Source organism: Pongo pygmaeus, chromosome 5 (assembly GCF_028885625.2).
Source record: "Pongo pygmaeus isolate AG05252 chromosome 5, NHGRI_mPonPyg2-v2.0_pri, whole genome shotgun sequence".
In the NCBI taxonomy this organism is placed as follows: domain Eukaryota; kingdom Metazoa; phylum Chordata; class Mammalia; order Primates; family Hominidae; genus Pongo; species Pongo pygmaeus.
In genome coordinates this window covers 75148576-75174495 of record NC_072378.2, presented here as the reverse complement: position 1 = coordinate 75174495, position 25920 = coordinate 75148576, and the positions used below count along the sequence as shown (strand labels likewise).

Below are 25920 nucleotides of genomic sequence, written 5' to 3'. Positions count from 1 at the left end.
AGCCTCACATGGTCAAAGTCTTTAAAACTTTCTAAAGAAAGCTACATTTTGGAACCCAGATACAGCCCAGTTGTCTAAACAATGGGCTACATGATACACCACAGACTCCAGGCAAAGTCACAACAGGATGAGAACAGAGCCTTCAGCCTCTCTCAGATTTCCTGGCCACTGTTATTTTAAAACTTGACCACGTAAACATAAACAGGGAAAAATCTATTTCAGATAATACCTACTGGTTATGATTTACGATCTTTTGTTTTTAATACAATATTTAATTGCATTAATTTACATTAAATATTGTAATTGTTCATTACATTTTTCTTACTCATGTTTCTAGGCACTAACCAAGAATATATACGTATATCATATATAGTTTTATATATTATACAGTTTTTAATCATGATCTTTCCTTAAATGTCATTCATACTGACATTCACAATGGTTTCTGAAAACAAAAATGTAACTTACAAAGATGAGAGAATGATAAACAGCATGTCACACACAAAAAATACAAAAATAATGGGCAAATGTACATAAGACTAAAACGACTTCTGTTTACCAATGTGGATGCAATTCCTGCGTAACGTAAAGTACTCAAAATGAGCTGTATATACAAAAGTCTGTGAGCTATTTTGAACGGCAGCATGGTTTCAAGCTCTGGCTATAGCCCACTTTGTAACATTTGTGGCGGTTTCTACAATTAAGGAAGAAAGGCACAAAGGTAATTTTTTCACTAAACATTCTCCAGTTTGAAAACCACAACCCAAGACATCTAGGAACTTCAGTTAATTTGTACAGAAATGCTGTTTTGCCGCCAACCTTTGTACCATGACCACTACCAGTCCAAGTTCAAGATTCACGTTTTATGGTGTGAAGATAAGTTTCAGCTAAATCTTAAGAGTGTTAATTTTCAGGTCAGGCGCGGGGGCTCACGCCTGTAATCCCAGCACTTCGGGAGGCCGAGGCGAGCGGATCACCTGAGGTCAGGAGTTCGAGACCAGCCTGGCCAACATGGCGAAACCCCGTCTCTGCCAAAAATACAAAAATTAGCTGGGCAGTGGCGTGCGCTTACTGTAGTCCCAGCCACTCGGGCGGGTGAGGGAGGTCAATCGTTCGAACCCGGGAGGTGGAGGTTGCAGTGAGCCGACAGAGCAAGGCTCTGTCTCAAAAAAAAAAAAAAAAGTTAATTTTTAAAACTCTCAAGTTCTGACTTTATTTAGATAGATTGCATCTACACCACCAGAGCATTAAAAAAAAAAAAAAAAAAATGAGGCTTATTTAACCCGTACAGTTAAGTCTATTAAGTTAGGGCAGTGCTCCTCATTTCTCACTAATACTTGTAAATCAGGACTTAAGCATCCCTCCACCACATCACTTTATGCCAGGTAAGATGTAAAGAATTTTTGGCCAGGCGCGGTGGCTCACACCTGTAATCCCAGCACTTTGGGAGGCCGAGGCGGGTGGATTACGAGGTCAGGATTTCAAGACCTGCCTGGCCAAGATGGTGAAACCTCGTCTCTACTAAAAATACCAAAAAAATTAGCCGGGCGTGGTGGTGGGCGCTTGTAATCCCAGCTACTCGGGAGGCTGTGGCAGAGAATCGCTTGAACCCGCGAGGGGGAGGTTGCAGTGAGCGGAAATCGCACCACTGCACTCCAGCCTGGGCGACAGACCAAGGCTCCGTCTCAAAAAAAAAAAAAAAAAGTAATGAATTTTTTAAACTGTATGGAAATACTTTTAAACATGGATGTTCTAGTAATAACCCCATCAAATTATGTCCTATTTAAATTAAAATCCCAGAGTTTAAGCATTTTAATCGTTTTAGGGAGTTTTTGGAAATTAACAAAAAAAGTTTTTGTTCAGTAGCATATCCGTAAATTAACATACTCAAGGTACTGGACCACCTAGAGACTAAGAATAAGGCTTTAGAAAGTCTCGATCTGGTCTCCTACATGATTAGACTATTAATGGTATCATTTGATCTTCACATCTCAGAGCAAACTGCGCTCTCCCTGCACTGAATTTTAAGCGTGTTTACAAAAGAGAAAATAAAACTATCACGGAGTGTCCAAGTCCGAGTTAGGCACCTGAGTGCTCTGCTTCTACCTGGGAGCCAGGGAAGAAACACAAAGGGAACTTGGTGACGAGAACCCATGAAAGGAGACTGATTGTCTTTCGGTGGAAACGAGAACCACCGCCGGCCCCACTGCTGCCCAGGGCCCACCCATCACCTGCTTCTCCCACTCGCGTCCTCGGGCAGTGAACAGAAGCGTCGGCCTCGGAGCTGCTCGAGGAGGCCCGGGAGCAAGGCCGGGCCGGGGAACGCGAGACCCCGGCGCCGACGCCCCACAGCGGGGTCTCTGGGACACTCACCGGTGCGGGCGCGAAGGCAGGTGCGCGGCGGCGGGGCTACCTGTACCGGTGAAGCTGGAGGGCGCGGTGAGAAGTGATGAGGGCCAGTGAAGAGGGCGACGACGCGGACGGGCACCAGGACGGGGCGGCGACAGCGGCCGGGCTGAGGCTGGCTTCCTGCTCGGACAGATCCCGAGTCGGTCTCCGCCCGCCGGCCGGCGCCCCGCCGAGTCCCCGGCACTGCGGCGTGCACGTCACGGCTACGGAGCGCCCGAGGGGGCGGGGGCGCCGGGGCCGCGGCAGGCCGTCGGGCGCGCGCTCCGGGAGGGGGCGCGCGACCCCCGGGGTCGCCCCGCCCGCGGCGCAGAGCCTCTGGGGCGGGGGTAAGCGCCCTGCAGCGCAGGGAGGGGCTGCCCCTGGACAAGCTGGGAGTTCTTGTTCTTCCCACGGCTAAACGGCCTCTTTTGCCACGGTAGTTGTTTACAGTCCCGGCAAAGCAGGTCCTGTCCGGGTGGATGCTGTGACTGTGCAGTCTGCCAACAGCGAGAATCAGTTCAAGCAAGAAGAAAGTTGTTCGGAGAGGGGGCGAGGAGTCCGGGGCTCCGCGCTGGGGACCCAGGAACCAGGTGTCCGCGCTTGGGCGGCAGCGAGGCCGCGTGGCGATTGCGGCAAGAACCACTGCTCACTCGGCTCCGGATCGGGCGGCTTGGACTGGGCTGCCCTGCATAGGGGGGAACCTTCCCGCACAACTAAGTTGCCGTTCGGTCTTTGGAGGAGGGGGCTTGGGATGGGAATTTCGCACCCCTTTGCCTCTTCCCCCTCCTACCCTCGCCGACGCATTTACTTTATTTAGAGCCCCTACCTTCTCAGTCGTTTAAATGTTACTGTTTTTATTAGTGACATATCTGTGAGTCACCTTTTAAAATATGAAGTACCTATGCAAATTTGAATTATATGGTAAAAACACATCACCTTTACAATGAAAACAGCTTCTTTTAAGGCAACGAAATAACAATTGACTATAATGCTAAATGTATCCGCTGAAAAAAGCCTACTTACACATGAGAATTACACCTTTTTCTGCAACATTTATATGTAGCGACTTGGAAAGTTCTGGAAATCTAGAAGATTCTGACAAGGAGACAGATTTCTGATACTTAAAGGCTCCATGGTTCTCTGGGTGGAGAAATAAAAAAATCTAAGTTCTGATAAGATGTTTTAGAATTCAACTAAAACAATAAAATATTAAGAATAAAATAGGGAAGTAAGAAAGAGGAAGAGAAACAAAGAAAGGAAATAATTTACAGCAATCTCAGAAATTTAATTCCAAATTGCCAGAAGGTAAGTCTTAAGTATATAAAACTAAATTTCAAAACAAACTGAAAAAAAGAGGGAGAAGATGAAGATGGCTGTCTCAGTTCACACTGCTCTGACTCAATTTTGGATTTAATACTAAACTTCATTTGGCAAACCAATAGAAGTCAATACATTTTTTTAATTTTCTTAATTTTTTTTGTTGTTGGTAAACACAGGGGCTTGCTATGTTGCCCAGGCTGGTCTTGAACTCTTGGCCTCAAACGATCCCCGCCCCTCGCCACCCCGTTGGCCTCCCAAAGTGCTGGGATTACAAGTGTGAGTCACCACACCTAGATAAATCAATACATTTTAAAGATTTTTTGTAGCTAATGACTTTCGTGATTTTTTTCTCGCCTTTGCCCCACACTTCCAATCCATTACTGAGTGCCTTTGCTTCTGGCTCTATAATATCTCTCTAATGTATCAAATTCCTCTTTATAGCCACTACCATTATCTTGTTTCAGGCCACTATCATTTCAAGTCTTGCATACTGCCTTAGTCACCTAACCAGTTTCCCAGGCCGCAGTTTTATCCCCTTCTAATCCAGTCTTTACAACATCATCAGTTTGTCTTTTATGTACTCCACTATTTAAATTTCTGTAATGGCACTCTCTGACTCTTCATATAAAGTCCAAACCACTTAAGATGTAAGATCCTTCTTGATTTAGCCACCAGTCACAAACTGGCTGTTTTTATTTGCCTAACATAATGGGGATTTCCTTTTCTCCTCTTTCTTTTTTTTTTTTTTTTTTTTTTTTTTTGAGAAAGAGTCTCCCTCCCTCCCAGGGTGGAGTGCACTGGTGTGATCTTGGCTCGCTGCAACCTCTGCCTCCCAGGTTCAAGCGATTCTCCTGCCTCAGCGTCCCAAGTAACTGGGACTATAGGTGTGCACTACCATGCCTGGCTAATTTTTATATTTTTAGTAGAGATGGGTTTTTGCCATGTTGGCCTGGCTGGTCTCGAACTCCTGACCTAAAGTGATCTGCCTGCCTCAGCCTCCCAAAGTGCTGGGATTACAGATGTGAGCCCCCACGCCCAGCCCTTTTCTTTTTGAGACAGAGTCTTGCTCTATCGCCCAGGCTGGGATGCAGTGGTACAATCATAGTTCACTATAACCTCAACCTCCTGGGCTCAATGAATATTCCCACCTCGGCCACCTGAGTAGCTAGGACTATAGGCACATGCCAGCATGCCAGGCAGTTTGTTTGTTTGTTTGTTTGTTTGTTTATTTTATAGAGACAGGGGTCTTCTATATTGCCCAGACTGATTTTGAACTCCTGGACCCAAGCGATCCTCCTGCCTTGGCCTCCCAAAGCACTGGGATTACAGGTGTGAACCACTGTGCCTGACCATGTTTTTTTCTTCTAATTAAATTTGAATGCGTTTTCATTGGTTATGAGGTCCCCAATTCATTGCGGTCCAAAACTCACAAAGCTGTCTGTTTTAAACCAGGCTTCCTCGCACAATGTTACCTGCCTGTCTTTGGAATGACTTGCATCCAGTGTCCTAGCCCTGCTTACCTCTCCAGTCTCATTTCTACCCACTGCCTTTCTCTATTTCTTGTCCTTGTCCTTTATATTCAGGTCATTCTGCAGTACTTCTGTGTCCCAGAACAGACGGCTATGCTATTTATTACATTGGAACATTGCCAAGCTAAATCCAATTAATCCTTCAGAACAAAGCCTATTTGTTCTCTCCAAGAAGTTTTCCCTAAACCCCCTTGATGCAAATCCTAGGTGCTTTTTGGTGCTGTTTCCCATTTCTCACTTAACACCCATTGCAGATATCTCTTCAAACACATATTTCACCATTGCTACTTAAGTTTACTTATAAGTATCCTCCAACTGGACTGTAAAACTCCTTGAGGTCATAGTGAGGGACTTAATCTTTGTGTCCCTAATGCCAGGCAGAGTGGCTTTCACATGGTAGCCATTCATTAAGCAGTGCCTACCATTAGTGTTACTATTGAATAAATGGGACAGATGGATGAACAACTGGCAAGAGAGTTGACACTTGTAAGAAACTGCATGCACTGGCAGGGCACGGTGGCTTATGCCTGTAATCCCAGCACTTTGGGAGGCCAAGGTGGGCTGATCGCTTGAGTCCAGAGTTTGAGCATGGTGAAACCCCATCTCTATAAAAAATACAGCAAATTAGTTGGGCTTGTATTCCTAGCTACTCAGGAGGCTGAGGTGGAAGGATTCTTTGAGCCTGGGTTGGGGGGTTGAGGCTGCAGGGAACCATGATCGCACCACTGCACTCCAGCCTGGGTGACAGAGAGAGACCCTGTCTCAAAAAAGAAAAATTGCTTGTGCTGTAGTTAAGCATGGTGGATATAACTCATCTTATTTGTTGCAAAAACTCATCCTAATGAGTTATTCCATATCTCTACAGTCATGCATCACATGACCATAGGGATACTTTCCGAGAAATTCATCATTGGATGAGTTTGTCTTTGTGTGAACATCGTAGAATGTACTTACACAAACCTAGATAGTATAACTTACTCTCTGGGCTATATGGTATAGCCTGTTGCTCCTGGACTACAAACATGTACAGCTTATTACTGTAGTGAGTACTGTAGAAAACTGTAACACAATGGGAAGTATTTGTGTATCTAAACAAAATATAGTAAAAATATGGTATTAGAATCTATGGGACCACTGTATATGCCATCTGTCATTGATTAAATGTCACTATTCGGCACATGACTAAGTTTTTCAGCTTTGCTGTCACTCATTGAATATTTGTAAGACCCTTCCCTGGATCTTCTTGTGCCATCCCAGAAATTTCTAACTGAGATCCACGGATCCTTTATCATAGATAGGAACTCCACAAATCCCCCTGAAATCATATGCAAAATTTTGTGGTTTCATTTCTTCTTTTTTGTGGGAATAGATAACATAGGTGTGTAAGGGTCTCTACACCTTCCCTGGCTGACATCCGCTTTAACAGCTTCAACTGCATCTATGTCACCAACTCCTTTTTTTTATATAGGCAAGCTTTATTATATATGAACTTGATTTCACATGTAAAGTTAGAATTACAATTTCACCTAAAATTAACTCATTAAAATATATAAACATCACAGTATAGAAAGGTTATCCAAAACTCCAAAAGGTAGTGAAACTGGTAACAGATACTGCTACTCATTTTTGGGCAGATACAACAGTATTAATGAAACTGGTTCCCAGACAAGTATGTACCACTTGCTCCTGTACCTTAAGAAGGAGAGGATGTTATAACACAGGCATTATTGATGCAGCGATTCATGGATAATTGCTCCTTATTAACAATGCTAAAATTAGGTTCACATTTTTTACTTTGTGTGGGAGCTGATGACTTGTCCTTTTGTTTTTTGAGGGATATCTTTCAGTGGGTTGACATCAAACCCACTCATTTCAAAATGCATCACAGATGGAAATTTAAGCCTCTTCACAAAGCAAACCACTGGAAATTCATAGGTAGTATCCAACGTTGGTGTATAACTGATCTCCAAGAATATGGCAGCATCGTTTCTTTGGAACATAATTTTCTTGATCCCACAATAAGTGACAGGATAAGAAAACTCAGTTAAATGACAACAGTCAGTTAAATGACAGGACAGTTATCTCCCAGGTGTATGTCCCCAATTCTAATTTCTGTGCTATCAAAGGGCCTTATTTTCATTCTAACAACCAATCATCAGAAACTATTGAAACTATTCAATAGTCAAACCAACTGTTGAAATTATTGCTGGATCGAGTCCAGAAGAATTCCAAAACAATAAAGAAAAGAGGAAGGGCTTTCCTAACAGCACAGAGGTCTTCATCGCTCCAGACTCCAAGACACAACACAGGGACCAGGAAATAGCAGTATGTCACCAACTTTTAAGTGAGGCAGGCTGAACACCCACAGGTCTATCACAGAAACTCATTATATTTTTCTTCCTCACTGCCTCAGATAATCCCCTTGCCACAGACCTATTATGACTATGTATAGTATTACCAGACACTGGTTTCTGGGTTTTAAGGCACCGAGGACTCCTTCCCTTCCTCGACTGTAGTTTTGGAGTCACCAAATCCAGTTCATTCTATATCATAAGGCATTTCCAAGTTGATGCCATAACTCTCGTTATCCCTTAGTACAGACCATCATCTTGTTTTATCCGAACTCTTGACATCACCTCTGCTCCTTCTAGTTCAGTCTCTCTACCACTCCTAGAGAGTTACCCCTCTCCCCCAAATCTGATTGTGTCACCCCCTTTACCAAGTTTAGATTTCTTTGGCCAAGAGTATTTGCTTGACCAAACTTTAATTAGGCTTGTGAACCTTCTCCTAGGTCCATCTGTGTCCTTCCTTATGAAATCCAGTTTTATCAAGAACTTTGCCAAGTCAGTTTAGCAAGAACCCCCCATCCTCAATATCTGATCCCCTCCCTTAAAAAAAAAATAATAAAAGAAAAAGAAAGAAACAGGGTCTTGCTCTGTTACCCTGGCTGGAGTGCAGTGGTGCCGTCATGCCTCAGTGCCGCCTTAACCTTCTGGGCTTAAGTGACCCTCCTGCATCACCTCACCTTCCCCAGTCACTGGAACTACAGGTACACGCCACCACACCTGGCTAATTTTATTTTTTGTAGACATGAGGTCTCACTATGTTGCCCTGGCTGGTCTTGAACTCCTGGACTCAACTGATACTCCTACATCAGCCTCCCAAAGTGCTGGGATTACAGGCGTCAGCCACTGTGCCCAGCCATGTAGTTTTATAATTACATTTTTATATCTGTTTTTCTCTTTAATAACTCTCCAAAATACTGAGCTTTTAAATTTAAAAGGGGCTGGGCGCAGTGGCTCACACCTGTAATCCCAGCACTTTGGGAGGCTGAAGCAGATGGATCACCTGAGGTTAGGAGTTCAAGACCAGCCTGCCCAACATGGCGAAACCCCATCTCTACTAAAAATACAAAAAATTAGCCGGGCCTGGTGGCGGGTGCCTGTAATCCTAGCTATTTGGGAGGCTGAGGCAGGAGAATTGCTTGAACCCGGGAGGAGGAGGTTGCAGTGAGCCAAGATAGCACTACTGCACTCCAGCCCGGGAGACAAGAGGGAAATCCATCTCAAAAAAAAACAATAATTTTTTAAATGGTCTATTATTTTCTTTTTTTCTTTCTTTTCTTTTTTTTTTTTTTTTGAGACATGATCTCACTGTGTCACACAGGCTGTAGTGCAGTGGCACCGTCTCAGCTCACTGCAGCTTCAACTTCTGGGCTCAGGTGATACCCCTGCCTCAGCCTCCTGAGTAGCTGGGACTACGGACTTGTACTACCATACCTGGCTAATTTATGCGTTTTTTGTAGAGACCAGAGTTTCGCCATGTTGCCCAGGCTGGTCTCAAACTCTTGGGCTTAAGCAATCTTCCTACCTTGGCCTCCCAAAGTGTTGGGACTACAGGCGTGAGCCACAGTGCTCAGCCTTTCCTGTTATTTTCTTAGCACATTAGTTGGATTAGTTGGAGAATCCTTCATTCTGAGTCTTAGTGGAGGCAAAGCCCACCTCACACTTTGGAAACTGGTGCAGGCCAAAGTCCTTCTCTTCATGACCTGGCAGCTAGGGTATAGGCATGACATGGAACATAGGCTGAGCCAACTGGATGCTCTCACCTGAAACCTGGAATTTGGACAGAGATGCAAAGATGACGTGATAGAGAGTGGTGATTCACAATGGTGCGCTTGGTTGTAGCAGCCAGGGTCTGCAGCAGTGCCAACAGTGACATCCTAAAGGATGGCCCTGTGCCTTTTACAAACCTTGTTCTTCACTGTTCCCAGTGATTCTGTGAGCTACATTATATTCTTTCAATACATTCTCTTTCTGGATAAGTTAATCAGAGTTCATTTCTGTTGCCTTCAACCAACAACCCCAATAGATTTGGAGAAGTTATATTATTATTCCCATTTTACGTAAGAGGAATGAGTAGATGCTTAAGTGTTTATTTAATAAATAAGTGAGATATCTACAATTCGGCAGCTTTTAACAGTTTTGTTTTTCTCAGTTATTAACAAATCTGCACTAATGTTTATCATCTGGAATGTATAGGGAATTAAGCAGGTTCCCTACACTGTATCTTAACTCATACCCACACACCATCAACATCTGCATCTACTGTACATTATCATGAAAAAAACCCTAATGTTTAATGTAGTAATTGTGAAAATCATAAATCTTTTTTTTTTTTTTTGAGACAGAGTCTCACTCTGTTGCCCAGGCTGGAGTGCAGTGGCACAATCTTGGCTCACTGCAAGCTCTGCCTCTGGTTTCCCACTATTCTCCTGCCTCAGCCTCCCAATTAGCTGAGACCACAGGTGCCCGCCACCACGCCCGGCTAATTTTTTGTATTTTTAGTAGAGACGGGGTTTCACTGTGTTAGCCAGGATGGTCTCAATCTCCTGACCTCGTGATCCACCCGCCTCGGCCTCCCAAAGTGCTGAGATTACAGGCGTGAGCCACGGCGCCCGGCAAATTTTTTTTTTTTTTTTTTTTTTGAGATGGAGTCTCCCTCTGTCACTCAAGCTGAAGTGCAGTGGTGCAATCTCAGTTCACTGTAACCTCTAACTCCCGGGTTCAAGCTATTCCACCTCAGGCTCCCGAGTAGCTGTGATTACAGGTATATGCCATCACGCCTGGCTAATTTTTGTATTTTTTAGTAGAGATGGGGGTCTCACCATGTTGCGCAGGCTGGTCTCGAACTCCTGGCCTCAAGTGATCCACCCACCTCGGCCTCCCAAAGTGCTGGGATTACTGGCATGAGCCACTGTGCCTGTCCCATAAGTCATTTCTTTAAAAAGACTGAATAATGTTTATTTTCCTGAATTTACTCTAAAAAGAAAGTAGGCTGGCCGGGCGCGGTGGCTCATGCCTGCAATCCCAGCACTTTGGGAGGCCAAGGCGGGCAGATCACTTGAGGTCAGGAGTTTGAGACCAACCTGGCCAATATGATGAAATCCCATCTCTACTAAAAATACAACAATTAGCTGGACGTGGTGGCAGGCGCCTGTAATCCCAGCTACTCAGGAGGCTGAGGCAGGAGAATCGTTTGAACCCGGGAGGCGGAGGTTGCAGTGAGCCAAGATCACACCATTTCACTCCAGCCTGGGCAACAAGAATGAAACTCCATCTCAAAAAAAAAAAAAGAAAAAAGAAAGTAGGCTAATGTATTTTAGAAAGACTTTCAATATAAATGACTAAAATTAAAGCAGAAATGTGTTTTATCAATAGATAATTTTTAAACCTTCCTTAACTAGATTACCACACATCTCTTAACATTCCAGCTTCTGGAGATTTCACTATCATTTCTCTAATTTTAATTCCTAGCTGGGCCAAGTGGGTGGCTAATGGCTGTAATCCCAGCACTTAGGGACTCTTAGGATCACTTCAGCCCAGGAGTTCAAGACCAGTCTGGGCAACATAGAAAGACCCTATCTCTATAAAAAATAAAAAATTAAAAAATAAATTTAAACTCCCAGCTAGTTTGTTTGAACTGTTCCAGCAGCATTACAATTCACAGTAAACTGAAAACAATAGCACATATAACCAAAGATTATCACCACAAATATCTTAATTGAAATGTCAAATATTTTAATAATAATATTTCATCTACTTTGTCCTGTCTTAGGATCTTAAGCTCAAGTGTGGTAATTTGAAGAAAAGAGGAGAGTTGATCATTTTTTTCAAACTGAGCCAAATGTAACCTAAACAGGTTGTAGAAATGAAAAGAAAGCAAATGAGTGAAGGCCTGATATGGTTTGGCTGTTTCCCCACCCAAATCTCATCTTGAATTCCCACGTGGTGTGGGACGGACCGGGTGGGAGGTAACTGAATCAGAGAAGCAGGTCTTTCCCCTGCTGTTCTCATGATAGTGAATAAGTCTCATAAGATCTGATGGTTTGGAAAAACGGGAGTCTCCCTGCACAAGCTCTCTCTTTGCCTTGCTGCCATTCATGTAGGAAGTGACTTGCTCCTCCTTGCCTTCTGCCATGGTTGTGAGACTTCCCCAGCCATATGAAACTGTAAGTCCAATTAAACCTCATCTTTTGTAAATTGCCCAGTCTTGGGTATGTCTTTATAAGCAGCGTGAATGGACTAATACAAAGCCATTCTAAAGGAGCAGAATTAGATTAGAATTTATTCTATTACTCAGTGAATAGTGTGAGGAGGAATGACAGCACTTGACACCAAGGTGAGGAGCCACCAAGGTGAGGAACCTGCGTCCAGGCCTGTCTCTAGAGGACTGTGACCTGGATAAATCACATAATCTCTCTGAGATTGTTTACTCATCTATAAAATATGATAATACCTCCTCCATAGGGTAATGATTAAATAACATAATGCAAAAATAAAAGCATTTTGCAAACTACCAAGAGGTCTACAAATATCATATTATCAATGCCCATGTATAGAAAAAGTACACAAATAATAAATCATTTAAAAGAATACATTAATATATAATCTTGTACTTGTTAAATGCTAGAAAATTTTGTATATGTATTTGAACAAGAAAAAAGTAGCTCTCTAAACATAAAACCGAGGCAGGAGGCTCACTTGTGAGTAGGAATTTTAGACCAGGCTGCATAACATAGGAAGACTCCATCTCTACCAAAAAAAAAAAAAAATTTAGCTGGGCACACCTGTGGTATCGGCTACTTGGGAGGCTAAGGTGGGAGGGTCACTTGAGCCTGGGAGATTGAGGCCATAGTGAGCCGTGATCATGGCACTTCCCTCTAGCCTGGGCTGCAGAGCAAGACCCTGTCTCAAAAAAAAAATAAAATCAGCCCAGAGCAGTGGCTCTTGCCTATAATCCCAGCAATTAGGGAGGCCAAGGCAGGAGGATCACTTGAGCCCAGGTGTTTCAAACCAGCATGAGCAACAGAAGGAGACTCTGTCTCTACAAAAATAAAAAATTAAAAAAAAAAAAAAAGGCCAGGCGGTGTTGATGCACGCCTGTAGTCCCAACTACTTGGGAGGGTAAGGTAGGAGAATCACCTGAGCCCAGGAGATTGAGGCTGCAGTGAGCCATGATCATGCCACTGCACTCCAGCTTGGGTGACAGAGTGAGACCCTGTCTCAAATATAAATAAATAAATACTAACATGTATTTGAAATTAGTTTTGTTTTAAATGCAGAGATTAATATGAGAAGTCAATTATAGAATTTCTTTGTTATATGCAGTTTTGATGAAATCTGAAAGTTAAAAATGTATAAAACTGTATATAAGAAATATAACTTCTAAAACATTTTCCTACTTTAAAGATGTCTTCCTACTATAGCGATACTACTCCCAGGAACAAAATAAGAAAAGTAGAATGGAGCCGGGCGTGCTGGCTCACGCCTGTAATCCCACCACTTTGGGAGGCCAAGGCAGGTGGATCATTTGAGGTTAGGAGTTTGAGACCAGCCTGGCCAACGTGGTGAAACCCTGTCTCTACTAAAAATACAAAAATTAGCCAGGCGTGGTGGTGGGCACTTGTGGTCCCAGCTACTCCGGAGGCTGAGGCAGGAGAATAGCATGAACCCGGGAGGCGGAGGTTGCAGTGAGCCAAGATTGCGCCATTGCACTCTAGCCTGGGTCACAGAGCAAGACTCCATCTCAAAAAAAAAAAGTGGAATGGGTGAGGTGGCTCACTTCTGTAATTCCAGCACTAGCCAGATATGGTGGCACACACCTGTAGTTCCAGTTACTCAAGAGGCTGAGATGAAAGGATCACTTGAACCCGAAAGTTTGAGGCTGCAGTAAGCTGTGATTATGCCACTGCACTCCAGTCTTGGTGACAGAGGGAGACTCTGTCTCAAAAAAGGAAAGTAGTTGAATACATATTATTGTTGTGTGTATATATACATATGTGTGTGTGTGTGTGTGTGTGTGTGTGTGTCTATTTCTTTTTTTGAGACAGTCTCGCTCTATGACCCAGGCTGGAGTGCAGTGGCAAGATCTCAGCTTACTGCAACCTCCGCCTCCTGGGTTCAAGCAATTCTTGTGCCTCAGCCTCTGGAGTAGCTGGGATTACAGCCATGCATCACCACACCCAGCTATATATTTTGTATTTTTAGTAGAGACAGAGTTTCACAGTGTTGGCCAGGCTGGTCTCAAACTCCTGACCTCAAGTGATCTGCCCACCTCAGCCACCCTAAGTGCTGGAATTACAGGCATTACTGTTGTATATTATGACTAAATAATAACAACTGAATAAATGGATATTATTTAATTTAAAAAAGCAAATATCTGATTCAAAGAAGCTTTGAGAAGGTAGACAAAATAGCTTAAATTAAATTTGAAAGAAGGAAACCATAAATATATATTTGCTATAGATAGATCATCTGTAAATATTAGGCATAAATACCAGGAAAAAAATGAAAAAAAATCTGGTGGCACAATTCTGAAAGGTAAATTTTCTACAGTCTACATATTCTGAACATACAGTCCAGAGCATACACCAAAAAAATTATGGTGTTTAAAATTAGTAAAATTGTGTTTTTATGCATTAATCCTAAATAGGCCATAATTTAAGCATTTTCAATGATTGGTTGACCCTTATTTAGACATTAATATTATAAACATAATTCTATCCTCAGATTGAATTTAATGCCTACAGGAAATAATCTGTGCAATTCTCTATTTTAGCACACTTTGTATTCTATTGAATGTTTTATTTGTATGCCTGTGATCTCACTAAGGTTTTGTTTCTCTTTGCATATACGAAGCCAGCTGGGACATAAAAGGCATATACTCAGTAAATGTTTGTGGAATGGATTGAGCTGAATGAATTCTAGCTTTATTAGGTTCATACTCTTAACAGTGCAGGTCCTTCAGAAATGAACTTCTTTTTGTTTTTTTGGAGACGGAGTCTTGCTCTGTTGCCAGGCTGGAGTGCAGTGGCATGATCTTGGCTCACTGCAACCTCCACCTCCTCAGTTCAAGTGATTCTCGTGCCTCAGCCTCCCAAGTAGCTGGGATTACAGGCATGCGCCACCACACCCAGCTAATTTTTGTATTTTTAGTAGAGACAGGGTTTCACCATGTTGGCCAGGATGGTCTTGATCTCCTGACCTCGTGATCCGCCCACCTCGGCCTCCCAAAGTGCTGGGATTACAGGCGTGAGCCACTGCACCCGGCCAGAAATGAACATTATTTTTAGAACTTTTTAGAGCTTTGTTATAGAAGAGAGGGGGCTTTGCTCAATTCTCCATGGAGACATTAAATTTAAATAACTATTCCACAGGTGATTCAATCTTTATAAAGTATATATAATTTTTTTTCTTTAAAATGAATTTTTACAGTACTTGTAACTTTTTTTCTCACCCATGGACTTGGGTCACAGTACTTATTTTTATTTTTATTTTTCTTGAGGCAGGGTCTTGTTCTGTCTCCCATCTGGAGTGCAGTGGCCCAATCGTGGCTCACTGTAGTATCGACCTACCAGGCTCAAGTGATCCTCTCATCTCAGCCTCCCAAGTAGCTGGGACTACAGGCGTACACCACCACACCTGGCTAATACTTTGTATTTTTTGTAGAAATAGGATTTTGCCATGTTGCCCAGGCTGGTCTCAAACTCCTGAGCTCAAGCATTCCACCCACCTCAGACTCCCAGAGTGCTGGGATTATAGGCGTGCCTGGCCTAGAATTTGTAATTTTTAATTTCACCAATTATCTTTCAATTTTACACATGTAAATTATTCTATGATGTTGCTAGTTTACAAAAAATAAATTGTAACTTTTCTCAAGGTTATGAATAAAATATTCAAAGTTGATACTGTGTAAATAAAAAATTACTATGTATATAATATAAAAAGACAAGAAAATATTGGGGGTGGGGAGTACTATTTAAAGAAATTAGTGATACTTTGTATTCTCCTGAATAATGTTTGTTAAATAAATTAAAAGTTTGTTAGTGGTTGGTTTCCTAGTCTTAAAAATAGTAATATCTTGAAATAGATCAAGGACGTATTGAGTCATCACTGACCAGGAAGTTCCTAATTAAATATGTGTCAGAGTTAAATATTATCCTACAGTTAATAATAAACATAAGTTTGAAGTGAACAAAGCATTAAATGAATTCACAAAGTAATAACTTGAATTCATTCACTTAGGCTTTATTAAGATTTACCAAATTATTATTATATTAGTTAGCTTTTGCTATGTAGCCAACAAAGTCTCAACAAAATCTCAATGCATTTACAAAAACCATTTGTTTCCTTCCTGGTAAGTAAGTATACAGGTCACCTGGGCAACTCTAGTTGTCTGCTAGTCAATTCAGTCTGTTTATGTGTCTCATTCTGGGGTGTAAGATGAAGGTCCAGTGGCTACCTGAGGCATGTTCTCCTGTTGTCTTAGGTCAGAAACATATGGTGCCTCTTAAAGCCTAGCATCAGAATTGGCATACTGCTACTTCTGTACACATTTTATTGTCAAAAAAAAAGTCAGATGGCCTATCCTAGATCAATGAGGCAGGATGAATAGTCTTATAATGAATGTGTGGGGAGCAAATGTTTGCTGAATAATAAACTAAATATATATATTATATATATTTATATGTAATATATATAATATATATTTATATGTAATATATATAATATATATATTTATATGTAATATATATAATATATATATTTATATGTAATATATATAATATATATATTTATATGTAATATATAATATATATATTTATATGTAATATATATAATATATATATTTATATGTTATATATATAATATATATTTATATGTAATATAAATATATAATATATAATATAAATATATACGTGTGTATATATAGAGAGAGAGAAAGAGAGAGAAAGACAGAGAGAGAGTACATTTCCCAACAATCTATAGGTCAAAGTGGTCTATTAAAAAGGATTGAGGCTGGGTGTGGTGGCTCACGCCTGTAATCCCAGCACTTTGGGAGGCTGAGGCGGGTGGATCACCTGAGGTCAGGAGTTTGAGATCAGCCTAGCCAACATGGCAAAACTCCATCCCTACTAAAAATACAAAAATTAGCTGGGGATGGTCATGCACACCTGTAGTCTTGGCTACTCAGGAGGCTGAGGCAGAAGAATCACTTGAACCCAGGAGGCAGAGGTTGCAGTGAGCTGAGATTGCACCACTGTACTGCACTCCAGCCTGGACAACAGAGCAAAACTTCGTCTCAAAAAAAAAAAAAAGATTGAAGCCTGCTCAGTGATCCCAGCTACTTGGGAGGCTGAGGCAGGAGGATCACTTGAGTTCAGGAGTTTGAATTGAATCCAGTCTATGCAACATAGTGAAACCTCATTTGATATAGTTTGGACATTTATCACCACCCAGATCTCATGTTGGATTGTAATCCCCAATGCTAGGGGTGGGGCCTGGTGGGAGGTGTTTGGGTCATGGGGGTGGATCCCTCATGGCTTGTGCTTGGTGCTATCTTTGTGACCATGAGTTTTCATGAGATCTGGTCATTTAAAAGTGTATGGCACCTTCTCCTTCCCTCCACCTCTCCTCCTTCCCCTCTCACACCCCTCTCCATCCCCGTCTTTCATGCTCCTGCTTTCTCTATGAATTGCCTGCTCCCACTTTGCCTTCTGCCATGACTGAAACCTCCCTGAGGCTTCACCAGAAACTGAACAGAGGCCAGCACCATGCTTCCTGTAAAGCCTGCAAAACTGTGAGCCAATTAAACTTCCTTTCTTTATAAATTATCCAGTCTCAGGTATTTCTTTTTTCTTTTTTGAGACGGAGTCTTGCTGTGTCACCCAGGCTGGAGTGTAGTGTTGTGATATTGGCTCACTGCAGCCTCTGCCTCCCAGGTTCAAGCGATTCTCCTGCCTCAGCCTCCCGAGTAGCTGGGACTACAGGTGCACACCACCATGCCAGGCTAATTTTTGTATTTGTAGTAGAGACAGGGTTTCACCATGTTGGCCAGGCTGGTCGAACTCCTGACCTCAGGTGATTCGCTCACCTCGGCCTCCCAAAGTTCTGTGATTACAGGCGTGAGCCACCATGCCCAGCCCATTCTCAGGTATTTCTTTATAGCAATGCAAGAACAGCCTAATACATCATCTCTAAAAAGAAGGGTGAGGATTTGGTAGATCAAGAAATGCATGCGGGAGGCTTTGGACATACTGGTAATTTTTTTTAACCTGGGTAATGAATTATACAGATGCGTTATCTTAGTAATAATACATTGAGCTGTACATTCATTCATGATCTGTGCACTTTTTCTCTACATGTAAACCTATAAAAGGGAAACTATTTCCCTATACACTCACAGAATACTTCTGACACCAAATGTATGTAGTAATTCTCCAACTATTCCAACAACTGGGTATCCTACAATTTAATTCAATTCTGACACTGTCTACCTGGTGTCAGACCTCCCTAGTTAAGGGCTCAATCCCCAAGACTGCCACCACTTCAGATGACAGTCACAAGTCCCAGGTTGTCACCTGCACTTCTGACAGGCCATCTATCATGATCCTCGCCTCAGGTTTGATAATTTGCAAAAGTAGCTCACAGAACTCAGGGAAACATTTGTTTATGTTTACCAGTTTATTTTAAAGGACACAACTCAGGAATGGTCAGACAGATGGAAGATATGCATAGGGCAAGGTATGTCTAAGAAGTGGCTCAGATCTTCTATGCTCTTGCCAGATATACCATCTTCCTGACATGTGAATTCACTCACCAACCCAGAAGTTCTGTGAACCCCGTCATTTAGGATGTTTATGTAGACTTCATTATGTAAGCATGATTGATTAAGTCATTTGGCCTTTGATGATTAAGGTAACCTCCAGCATTTCTCCCCTACCTGGAGATCAGGGGTGGAGGCTGAAAGTTCCAACCCTCTAGTGACATTGTTGGTTCCTCTGGCAGCCAGCCCTCCCATTCTAAGAGGTTTTACATAAGTCACTTCATTAATATAAGCCAAAGAGTGGTTGAAAAAAGCTTGTTCTGAATAAAAAAGACACTCTATATAAGTATGTATTTTTCGGGCAGGGTGGGGTGGTAGGGTCTTGTTTTGTCACCCAGGCTAGAGTGCAGTGCTCTGATCACAGCTCTCTGCAGCCTCAACCTCCTGGGCTCAAGCAATCCTCCTACCTCAGCCTCCTGAGTAGCTGGGACTACAGATGCACACCACCAAGCCTGGCTACTTGCTGTATTTTTTGTTGATACAGAGTTTCACCATGTTGCCCAGGCTGGTCTCAAACTCCTGGGCTCCAGCTATCCACTTGTCTCGGCCTTCCAAAGTGCTGGGATTACGTGCATGAGCCACCGTGTCTGGTTCTGTGTTACATTTTTTGAACTAAAAGTTGATAATTTAAAAAATACAAGCCCGGGTGTGGTGGGTCACACCTGTAATCCCAGCACTTTGGGAGGCCGACGCGGGTGGATCACCTGAGGTCAAAAGTTCGAGACTAGCCAGCCAACATGGTGAAACCCTTTCTCTACTAAAAATTCAAAAATTAACCAGGTATGGTGGCGCACATGTAGTCCCAGCTACTCAGGAGGCTGAGGCAGGAGAATCGCTTGAACCTGGGAGGCAGAGGTTGCAGTGAGCTGAGATTGCACCACTGCACTCCAGCCTGGGCAACAAGAGTGAAACTCCATCTCAAAAAAAAAAAAAAAAATACAGCTGAGCGTGTGGTGCATGCCTGTAGTTCCAGGTATTTAGGTATTTAGGAGGCTGAGGTGGGATGATCACTTGAGGCCAGGAGTTCCAGGGCAGCCTGGGCAACATAGGTAGTTGTTGTCTCTAAAATAAATAAATAAAATTTTAAAAATAACGTTCATAATTTATTCAAGAGGTATACATCAGTATATCCAAGTTGGCACTAGAAAAAATTTTACTCTTGTGTATTTAAATCTTTTGAAGCATAAAATACTAAAACCTTAGTGTTATTATTCACATTGTGGATGATAATATCAAGTAGTGGACTTTAAGGAGCACCAGAAAAAGAATAAGATAGAAATTATCAGAACGAATCTCTTTAAAAAGGTTAAGAATTGTTTTCTGAAGCTTTTTAGTTGAGTGTTTGTGGGTGGAGGGAGCTGTATGGAGAACTGTATTTTATATAGGAATTTAATTGAAAATATATTTATCAATGATGTCCTGTTAACAAGTCTGACAAAGGATAAAATAAAAGTCTGACAGCCATTGCCTATCCCAGAAAAGACAGAATCTTCAGTTCATAAATCTGGTCTTGTTCTGGAATTTTTAGGTTACTTAGCAATTTGAGGAAATTATGACCAGTGCTGTATCTAGACTAGAACAATTTCTCCCTAGGAGGTTTATGGTTATCCTATTTATAGCCAACTCTCTCAAGATTTAAGGATTAAAAATAACTGACTGGGCCGGGCATGGTGGCTCATGCCTGTAATCCCAGCATTTTGGGAGCCCGAGGTGGGTGGACCACTTGAGGTCAGGAGTTCAAGACCAGCCTGGCCAACATGGCGAAACCCTGTCTCTACTAAAAATTCAAAAATTAGCCCAGCATGGTGGCAGGTGCCTGTTATCCCAGCTACTCGGGAGGCTGAAGCAGGAGAATTGCTTGAGTTTGGGAGGCAGAGGTTGCAGTGAGCCAAGATCATGCCACTGTACTCTGGCCTGGGTGACAGAGCAAGACTCTGTCTCCAAATAATAGTAGTAATAATGTTAATGATAATAACTGTTATAATAATCTGTGAATTAGCATCTCAAACCCTGCTAGTAACAGACAGCAATTTTTTCAATTGTTCTAATGAATAATTAGATTTCTGGCTCACTTCAGTACTCATTATATTCCCTTTTCACCCTTTGTGTGTTGTAGGGGTGTCTTTTGCACATGGTCTTTCTCTGCCCCAGACTATTTCTTTAAACTCATCTCATTTTCATACTATCTTCCTCTCCAGATTCCATATTGATTTGTTTATAGTGACTTTGTCATACATTTGGATATTTCTTTTTCTTTTTTTTGAGATGGAGTCTTGCTCTGTTTCCCAGGCTGGAGTGCAGTGGCATGATTTCGGCTCACTGCAGCCTCTGCCTCCCTGATTCAAGTGATTCTCATGCTTCAGCCTCGCTGGGACGACAGGCGTGTGCCACCATGCCAAGCTAATTTCTTGTATTTTTAGTAGAGATGGAGTTTTGCTATGCTGGCCAGGTTGTTCTTGAACTTCTGGCCTCAAGTGATCCACCCACCTCTGCCTCCCAAAGTGCTAGGATTACAGGCGTGAGCCGCTGCGCCCGGCCATGCTGATATTTCTTTTCCTGGCTTCCCTCAGGAATTTTTCCTTTAATCTAAGCTTTAAGGTCTTTTGTTCGTTTTGTTTTTTGTTTTATTTTGTTTTTCTCAAGAGACAGGGTCTCACTCTGTCACCCAGGTTGAGGTGCAATGGTGCCATCATAGCTCACTACAATCTCAAACTCCTGGGCTCAAGCCATCCTCATGCTTCAGTCTCCCAAAATGTTGGGATTACAGGCATAAGCCACAGCACCTCGGCAAGCTTTGAGATGTTAAAATAAATTTAAAACACCACCACGAACACTACTGGCATTATATAAAATTGCATTATAGTAACAGAATACTAGAAAGGAATCAACATTTTACAGTATTTTGCCTTCCCTTCTGAGAACACGATTATCTGTTTCTTTCTGTTCTTTGTAGGTCTTGTGCTCATGGATGAGGCTGTGTAGTTCTCTCATTTGCCTTTTTTCTTAGTTTTATTCCTAAGTATTTTAATAGTTGTTGGTTGTTACGGTGAATTTTTTTTCAATTCCTTTCCTACATTCTCACTGTTAGAATTAGTTTTTTATCTAGGCATTGCCCAATTATCTTATTTGTTCCAGTGGTATTAAAAAAAAGTTTTCTGAGCTTTCTAGTTTTATAACAATCTAATCAACAGAAATGTTCCTTTTATTTATTTTTCCAAAGGTTATACCAGTTATTTCATTTTTCTTATGTTAGAATATTTGCTGTATGTGAAAAAGCAATGTTGAATAGTACTGTCTATTTCTTGATATTTAAATGGTTTTTAGTGTTTTACTATTTAGTATATTATTTGTTACTTTTTTCCATCTTTACTAGAATTTTTAAATTAAAGATATACTGGCTTTATAAATGATTTGGGATACCTTCACCGATTTGTATGCCCTAGAATAGTTCAAATTGCCTCAAATTTAGTATTTTTAATTATTTTTATTTTATTTACTTATTTTTTAATTTTATTTTTGTTTTTGGAGACAGGGTCTTGCTCTGTTACCCAGGTGGAGTGCAGTGGTGTGCTGACGGCTCACCGTAGCCTTCATCCTGGCCTCAAGCCTCGTCTCCTGGCCTCAAGCAATCCTCTCACCTCAGCCTACTGAGTAGCTGGGACCACAGGCCTGTGCCATCATACCAGCTAATTTAAAAAATATTTTGTAGAGCTGGGCTTGCCCAGGCTAGTCTCAAATTTCTGGGCTCAAGCAATCCTCGTGCTTTGGCCTCCCAGAGTGCTGGGAATACAGGTGTGAGCCACCACACTCAGCCCAAATTTAATTTAAAAATTCAAATCTAGCTGGACACAGTGGCCCAGTCTCTGGAATGACCCTACATCTGGAAAAAAAAAAAATTAAAAAAAATTAAATGCAATAACTGATCTTGTGTAACCCTTTATTTGCCAGTATCTTCTAAGTGTACATAATCTAATCAAGTTGTTTACTTCTTGAATTAGTTCTGATATTTTCTAACCTTCCAGAAATTTATGTATTTCTTTCAGGCTTTCAGATTGTAGTAATATAATTACATGTTAAATTTTTTTTTTTTTCTTGCTCTGTTGCCCAGGCTTCAGTGGCACCATCTCAGCTCACTGCAACCTCTGCCTCCCAGGTTCAAGAGATTCTCCTGTGTCAGCCTCCCAAGTAGCTGGGACTACAGGTGTGCACCACCATGCCCGGCTAATTTTTGTATTTGTAGTAGAGATGGGGTTTCACCATGTTGGTCAGGCTGGTCTCGAACTCCTGACCTCAGGTGATCCACCCACTTTGGCTTCCCAAAGTGCTGGGATTGCAGGCGTGAGCCACCTTGCCTGGCCATGTTAAAGTATTTTTTAAGCCTTTCTGTATCTGTGATATGTCTCCTTTCTCCTATTTTCCTTTTTAAATTTTCTTTTTTTTTCTATCAGTCTCAAGAGTTTATCTAATTTATCTTTTCAAAAAAAAATCTAATTGTGACTTTATTTTTGGACAGAGTATGGTAGTGTAGTAGGAAGTTCCAATCATTAATGTTAACTTCTGTCTCAATTTCCTTTCCCAATTTATTTGAAAAAAAAATGTATTCACTGTTCTGTTCCTAATTTTATTTTTGTATTTTAAAATATTTTGTAACTTAATGTACACACAAAACTTCACTGATAAGAACAATTTCATAAATTAATAAGTGTTAGGAAGTTGGGAGAGTGGCCAAGGTAATAGGAAGAAGGAAACAGCCAGTATTTGTGTACAGGTGCTGTTTCACAAATCACCAGATGTTCCTAATTTTTTTTTTTTTTTTTAAGATGAAGTCTCACTCTGTCGCCCAGACTGGAGAGCAGTGGTGCGATCTCAGCTCACTGCAACCTCTGCCTCTCGGGTTCAAGCGATTCTCCTGCCTCAGCCTCCTGAGCAGCTGGGATTACAGGTGCACACCACTGCAGCGGCTAATTTTTTGTATTTTTAGTAGAGACGGGGTTTCACCATGTTGGCCAGGCTGGTCTTGACCTCCTGACCTCAGGTAATCCACCCGCCTCGGCCTCCCAAAGTGCTAGGATTATAGGCGTGAGCCACCGGGCCCAGCCCTAATTTTTTAACATGAAGTTTTAGTTTCTTTAATTTTTGTGTTTAATAATGAAGATGTTTAAACCTATACATTTCTTCTGAGTTCAGCTTTCACTATGTTCTACAGTTAGACAATCAATATAGAAATTTCAGAAATAAATTTCAGTAACATAATAATTTAATATATGACACACATGGGAATTCACTTTAATGTGAAACAGGATTTTTAATAAATAGTGCTGGCACAAATGACCATCTAGAAAAATATAAAGTTTTAAATAACATAGGCCAAGCAAGGTAGCTCACACCTGTAATCCCAGCACTATGGGAGGCTGAGGCAACCAGATCGCTTGAGCCCAGGAGTTAGAGACCAGCCTGGGCAATATGGTGAAACCGCATATCTACAAAAATACAAAAATTAGCCAGATATGGTGGCACATGCCTGTAGTCCCAGCTACTCAGGAGGCTGAGGTGAGAGGATCGCTTGAGCCTGGGAAGTCAAGGCTGCAGTGAGCCAAGATTGGGCCACTGTACTCCAGCCTGGGCAATGGAGTGAGACCTTGCCTCAAAAACTGAACCAAACTGAACCAAACCGAACCGAACCAAACCAAACCTGTGTATGACAAGAAATATAATTGTTATATATATATATTTTTTCTTTTTAAGACAGAGTCTCACTCTGTGTCGCCCAGGCTGGAGTGCAGTGGCCCAATCTTGGCTCACTGCAGCCTCGACCTCCCATGCTCAAGCGATCCTCCCACCTCAGCCTCCCGAGTGGCTGTGACTACAGGGACACACCGACACACTTGGCCAATTTTTAATTTTTTTGTAGAGATGAGATCTCACCACGTTGCTCAGGCCAGTCTTGAACTCCTGGGCCCAAGCAATCCTACCCCCTCAGCCTCTCAAAGTGCTGGGATTACAGGCATGAGCCACCACACGTGGCCATTTTTGTGTGTGTTTTTTAAGAGACAGGGTCTTGTGCTTTCACCAGGCTGGAGTGCAGTGGCATGATGATAGTTCACTGTAACCTCAAACTCCTGGGCTCAAGGGCGCCTCCCACCTCAGCCTCCTCAGTAGCTAGAACTGCAGGTGTGTGTCTTGCTATGTTGCCCGGGCTGGTCACAAACTTCTGGCCTTAAGCAACCCTTTTACCTTGGCCTCCCAAAGCACTGGGATTACAGGTGTGAGCCACTGCACTCAGCCTCTGTAGTTTTATTACTTATATTTTAAAAATTTTGAAAGAATTATGTGAGTAAATGTACTGTTCTGAGTCAAGAAGGAATGTCTTAACCAAGATTGAAAACTCAAAAGATACATAAAAATAAAAACTTTGGTATGGAAAATATACCACAAAGTCTACAGACAATAAATTAGGAAAAAATACATTTGTAACACAGATGGCAATGTTATATGCAGAAAGCTTAAATATTAATTGGAAAAAAAGACTAAGCCAGTGGAGAATGGAAAAATGATAGGCATAGCTAACATGGGAAAAAAAGGCTCAAATTTAAACTAATGATGGGCCGGTCACGGTGGCTCATACCTGTAATCCCAGCACTTTGGGAGGCTGAGGCGGGTGGATCACTTGAGGTCAGGAGTTCCAGATTAACGTGGCCAATGTGGCGAAACCCCGTTTCTACTAAAAATACAAAAATTAGCCTGGCGTGGTGGCATGTGCCTGTAATCCCAGCTACTTGGGAGGCTGAGGCAGGAGAATCCCTTGAACCCGGGAGGCGGAGGTGGCAGTGAGCACGAGATCACGCTACTGTGCTCCAGCCTGGGTGAGAGAGTGAGACTTCATCTCAAAAAAATAAATAAATAAATAAATAAACTAATGATGAGGGAAATGCAAATCAAAGTAATAATAAAAGATAGCCTTATACGCAAAAGGCTTGCAAAATTAAAAGAGCTATAATACTTATTGTTGATTGGGATTCAGGAGAAACTGTATTTTAATGGCTATAGAAAAGTTAGCCTTACATCCTTTTGGAAAAGAAGCTGGTAATATCTACAAAAATTAAAAATACATATGACCTTTGATCCTATAATCCTTGGGAAACTATTCCAAAGAAATAAAACTACCAGCATATAAAGAATCAGAGAAATATTTTAGACAATGATAATTGCAAAAAACTGGAAACAAGTGAATGCCCATTAGTGTGGTATTCACAAAATATTCCTCTCCTTTTGGAAATATGGTGAGAGTAAACTGATTTGTTCCTTCCGAAGTTAGGAGTGTCCACTGACTTTAGAGCAGTGCAGTGTGAATGGAAGTGATGTGACACTTCTGGGTAGAAGCTGGAAGAGTCAACGTGCTGCTCACCAGTTTCCCGTCCCACCCTCGAGTAGCTGTGGAAGTTTGTATCAACCTAGAGCTTCATCAGTCTGGGTAGGTGAGTAACTGATGAGCAGAGCTCCCCTATTTTCCTCTTTGGGG

General features: G+C 41.9%; 1 protein-coding gene across 9 annotated transcripts in view; it reads right to left on the bottom strand.

The window, feature by feature from the left end:
* Positions 1–2686, bottom strand: part of MYO6 (myosin VI) — a 164757-nt gene extending 162071 nt beyond the window's left edge. For 6 of the 9 annotated variants that reach the window (XM_054490230.2, XM_054490233.2, XM_054490231.2 and 3 more), the window contains exon 1: positions 2374–2686. The gene's annotated coding sequence lies outside the window, so the exon portion shown is untranslated. The remainder of the gene's footprint in view (positions 1–2373) is intronic. The other 3 variants (XM_054490229.2, XM_063666345.1, XM_063666342.1) reach the window with 2 other exon arrangements.
* Between the last annotated feature and the right edge of the window lie 23234 nt (positions 2687–25920).